At 45.0% G+C, this 5463-nt stretch overlaps 1 pseudogene; it reads left to right on the top strand.

Moving 5' to 3' along the window:
• Nucleotides 1–303: 303 nt before the first annotated feature.
• Nucleotides 304–4333, top strand: LOC129083517 (pyruvate kinase PKM-like; annotated as a pseudogene).
• Nucleotides 4334–5463: the final 1130 nt, after the last annotated feature.

Here is a 5463-nt window from a genome sequence, read left to right as displayed (position 1 = left end):
CACTGGCATGAGACAAAAACTTCTAAACAATTCAGAATGGTCTGAAAGTTAGAGAGGTACTAGCTATCAGCTCTCTTCTACTTTGGCTAGAATACCCTAGAAATCTCAGTCTGTAATTCAACCATCAGGCAAGGCATAAGTTACATTATACCACCCAATTTTGCCTCTTCCTTACTGAACTAAACAAAGTTTCTGTAATAGGCGCTTTATTTTAGCAAACATTTGAAAAATACTTGATTTATATTCTGTGATTGCTAATTCCAGTATCTGAAGTCTTCAGGTCTAATTATACTGTTTCTGCCAACTCAGTCTGGTGGGTTGTTGATTCTCTGAACTTGAAATTGCTAATATTTGGCTTACCTTAATTCATCATACTTCTGAAAAGCCCAGTTGAGTTTCTTTTCCCCAGAGAGCATCATATTTATATGTAGGCAGGAATGTGGGAGCTTCCAACCATGCAACACTAACTCCTCAGCTTGTGCTTGTCTCAACCACACAGGGAATAGAGTATCAGGTCCCAAATACACGAGACCAATTTTAGGATTGCCATTAGGTGAGAGGCGGGGGAGACTTTTACCCCAAGCTAAGGAAACTGTTTTTGTATATTCCCTTGGCAGTTTTCACTGGAGGTAGAATTCTTTTAGGGTCCCGGGCTATGTAAAGGTCTATCATAAAACCCACACTACATGGGCCAAAGACTTGTGTTTTGTTCCTGAAGCCAGTAATGCCTGGGGCTGTAGGCCCCAGTATTGGAACATGTTCCCAGGCAGCCTGTAGCTTAGCTTCAGTACATATTGCATCATCTGATTTTAGCTTCAATTTTTGGCCTCTGAACTCAACTCTAAATTATTTAAAAACCTATTATACTTTTCTCAGCATTTCTAGGAATAAATACTTAGAGGGTTAGTTCACTCTATTACCCAAAGAACTCCCGTAGCATACCACATGCCTGACTCACTGTTTTCTTAGCTCCCTACGGGGAGAGTCTCACCTACTCCATTACCTACCAAGGGCCCACATGGCCTGTTTACACAGTCATATTGTGGGGAAGGGAAGACAGAGCTCAACCAAGGGCTAAATGGCTGGATGCCACCCCCCTTTCACAATGGCTCAAGTCTGCTCTGAAGTCCACGAAGCAATGTTGGTCAGAGCCCAGGCTGCCTCAGACTGCGAGGAGGGCTGAAGTGACGACTTCAGGAACTCCACAAACCTGATAATAAGCCCTGCTTCAACCAAGTTTGGGAGGAAGGGTCCTTTCCCAGGACAGTATTTTCCTTTGCAATGAAACAGAAAGAACAAGAACAAAAACAAGTCACATGAGGTAGGTATTAAGAAGCTCCTTAATGGATATTCTTCTCATTCCACCTATTAAAGGAGACAAACAGCTGAACCAGAGCTATCTAATATCCTAGAGTTTAGTCTATAGCACTTTTCAGCAATGCAGCAACATTTTTCCCTTTGGGTATTATTTATTGCTAAGATTCCTTTAGAGGTCAATCTAAATTAAACAATTTATCTCTGACAATACTGGTATATCTTAGGCTGTTCTTAAGGACAGTGTAGAGGAGCTATTCAGTCTCACTTTTGAATGAACTAGGCTTTATTTACATTATGTGAGCATTTTGCCACTACCAAGAAATTAAGTAGGCCACTGTGGCTCATTTCTACCCATGAACCTGTAAACAGTAGAAGTCTCTTTGGCGATACCTGGCTGCCTGGGTGGCCTGGAAACATAGCTATGGGTCTGAGGCATTCACATCATGGATCATTTCTTGCAGAGTGAGGCTGGCATACAAGGAGACACACATTCAGGTCAGAGTCTCTGCCAAAAGTAACCATGAAAGTCATCTAGTCTAGCCATCTGTCCGACTAGAATATGCTGGCCTGGACAGTATGTCCCAATCTGTACTCTGGTTTATACTATTAGGGGAGGAAAGAACATTTTGCGGACTCACAGATATGTGGACACTCCTCATGCTCTGGAAGAGAGGTAATTCCTGCCATCATTTGGATCCCCAGCACTTTTTATCTCCTGCAGTAAGAACATGCTTGTGAATGTCATAAAAAAAAAGTGGCAGAAGAAGGACCTACACAAATTTTGTCCTCTATAAAAGCAACAAGAAAACTGACAAAAATATTCAGAATAAACTTTTTCAGAACTCTAGAAACTGACCAAAGGCTTGCAGCAATTTGTTTTACTCAAACCAAAAAAAGTTTTTTCTTGAATATAGCATTTTGCCTTGTTATGTTCTCACCCATCCCAGGTTCTAAGCAGAATTAGTTGGTGCTCCCTTAAAACCTCTTTCCCAGAGAATTATCATTCAACCTATCTGGTGATTTTCCAGGAGATCCCATTTGTAATATTCTCTTTATTTTATTTGGCTCAGAACTCATGCAATACAAAAAGTCTTTCTCCTGGGGGTATTAGTTAAAAACAAATAGAGGACATTAACTTCACAGATGCTTGCGGGAGCGATGAGAAAATCGTTGGGGACAAACAATAGAATAACCAGAAAACTTAAAAGCTGGGAAACAAGATGTTCACTGGGGCTTTGACAACAGTGCAAAACATGTGCATGCATAGGCCTGTACACATGCTTACAAAAAACTGAGAAGGCCCTGAGCCCTCATCGTGGCTAACTTTGAGGTTCTGTGGAAGCAAGAAGTGAACGTTTAAGGCAGGATTGTCGACTGGACTGCAGTGGCACCTCCAAAGCCTCCGAACATCTCTGCAGTAGCTCGAGCTGGACCACGCTGGAGGACTTCAGAAGCCATGTCAAAGCCCCATAATGATACCGGGACTGCCTTCATTCAGACCCAGCAGCTGCAAGCGACCATAGCTGACACCTTCCTGGAGCACATGCACCAGCTGGACATTGACTCCCTGCCCATCGTGTCCCAGAACACTGGCATAATCTGTACCATCAGCCCAGCTTCCTGATTGATGGAGATGTTGAAGGAGATGATTAAGTCTGGAACGAATGTGGCTTATCTGATCTTCTCTTGTGCACTCAAGTACCACACCGAGACCATCAAGAATGTGTGCACAGTCACAGAAAGTTTTGCTTCTAATCCCATTCTCTACCAGCCAGTTGCCATGGCCCTGGACACTAAAGGGCCTGAGATCGAAACCAGGCTCATCAAGGGCAGCAGCACCAAGGAGGTGGAGCTGAAGAAAGGTGCCACTCTCAAGATCATTCTGGATGACACCTACGTGGAAAAGTGTGATGAAAACACCTTGTGGCTGGACTAAAAGAAAATTTGCAAGGTGGTGGAACTGGGCAGCAAGATCTACATGGATGATGTACTCATTTCTCTGCAGGTGAAGGAGAAAGGTCCTGACTTCCTGGTGACAGAGGTAGAGAATCGTGGCTCTCTGGGCAGCAAGAAGGGTGTAAACCTCCCTGGGGCTGCTGTGGACCTGCCTTCCATGTCAGAAAAGGACATCCAGGATCTGAAGATCAGAATATAGACCTGGTATTCGCGTCCTTCATCTGCAAGGCTTCCGATGTCCAAGAAATCAGGAAGGTCCATGGAGAAAAAGGAATGAATATCAAGATAATCAGCAAAATCAAGAATCATGAAGGGGTTCAGAGGTTTGATGAGCTGCTGGAAGCCAGTGATGAGATCATGGTGGCTCATGGTGATCTAGACATTGAGATTTTTACAGAAACGGTGTTCCTTCCTCAAAAGATGATGATCAGTCAGTGCAACTGAACTGGGAAGCTTGTCAACTGTGCCACACAGATGCTGTGGGGCATGATCAAGAAGCCTCTTTCTACCCAGGCTGAGGGAAGTGATGTGACCAATGCCTTGGATGAAGCCAACTGCATTGGGCTGTCTAGGGAGACTACACCTGGAGGCTGTGCACATGCAGCACTGGATTGCCTGTGAGGCAGAGGCTGCCATCTACCACTTGCAATTATTTGAGAAACTCCATTGCCTGGTGCCCATTACCAGCAACCCCACAGAAGCTGCTGCCATGAGCACCGTGGAGGCTTCCTTCGAGTGCTGCAGTGAGGCCATAATTATCCTCACCAAGTCTGGCAGTTCTGCTCACCAGGTGGTACTGCCCCCATGTCCCCATAATTGCTGTGACCTGTAATCACAAGACATCTCTCCAGGACCACCTGCACTGTGATATCTTTCCCACACTGTATAAGGACCCAGTGCAGGAGGCCTGGGCTGAGGACATGGACCTCCAGATGAACTGGGCCATGAATGTTGGCAAGTCTCAAGGCTTCTTCAAGAAGGAAGATGTGGTCATTGTGCTGCCTAGTGGCGTCCTGGCTCTGGCTTCACCAATACCATGTGTGTACTGCATGTGCTCTGATGGGCCCTGGAACCCTTCCAGCCCCTGTCCCATCCCTTCCTGCAACCCATCCATTTGGCCAGTAGTGCTCACTTAGGGCTGTAATGTGGCACTGGTGGGCTGGCACACTAGGGGAGAAGATTAATGCCTCTATAAAGCATGGCTATTTTTAAGACCCTGCTCAGGTGAGGTAGCCCAGAGCCAGGCTGGCAATGTTATGGCCCCACCCAACCAAGAGAGACAGTGGTGTAGGACTGGAGGCACCAGAACTTAACATAGAGGGTAACAGGTCCTGCTTCTCATCCTTTGTGCAGTCCATCCAGTTCCTGTAGAAATGGACACTCAGAGAACCCCTAAGCCTGCCCTAAGGTCAGGAGATAGCCAGCTAGAGAGGGCAGTGGTTCCAGTTTCAGCAGATTCTGGCCCTGTTCTTCACTTGCTTCTCCAACCCCGTCAGCCTTCCCCACTCCCACTTTTTTGTGCACTACTCTTCCTGCATTCTACTCAGCTGTCACTACAGACAAACTCTCCACCCTCCACCTTCATTTTCCCCACTCCTGCAGCCGCCTCCAGGCCTGTTGCTATAGAGCCTACCTGTACGTCAATAAACAGCAGCTAAAATAAATAGAGAGAGAGAGAGAGAGAGAGAGAGAGAGTCAACTGAGTGTTGAAGATATGCCCCAACATGCACAGAAAGCCCCTTGGCAAAGATTGGTGAACTTTTTATTCAAGGTGTTTAAAGAAATTTCTGTCCAGTCATTAGCTGACTAGTAAGCTAACTGGGCAGAGAATTAAATGGCACACATGACAAAGAATATAGACTTTACAAAATTCATTCAGAAGTCACTGAACAAACAAACAACACCAGCAACACTAACAAATCCTAGACAAAAGGGGATCTGATACCCAAAGTTACTAAACTATATTATTGAAAATGACAAGTTGGGCCTGGGCCAGGTGGCTCAGTTGGAAGAAATGTTGACCCATACACCAAAAAAGGTTGCAGGTTCCATCTCTGGTCAGGGTTTGTGTGGGAGGCAACCAATCAATGTTTTTTTCACATCGATCTCTCTCTCTCATCAATAAACATATCCTCAGATGAGGATTAAAAAATAAATTAAATGACCCTTATCAAAGAAATTACAAGCTAT

The sequence above is a fragment of the Pteronotus mesoamericanus genome, unplaced genomic scaffold (genome assembly GCF_021234165.1).
Source record: "Pteronotus mesoamericanus isolate MK-2021 breed Mesoamerican mustached bat unplaced genomic scaffold, CSHL_Meso_final scaffold_167, whole genome shotgun sequence".
Taxonomy (NCBI): Eukaryota; Metazoa; Chordata; class Mammalia; order Chiroptera; family Mormoopidae; genus Pteronotus; species Pteronotus mesoamericanus.
This window is presented reverse-complemented; position numbering and strand designations above follow the sequence as displayed.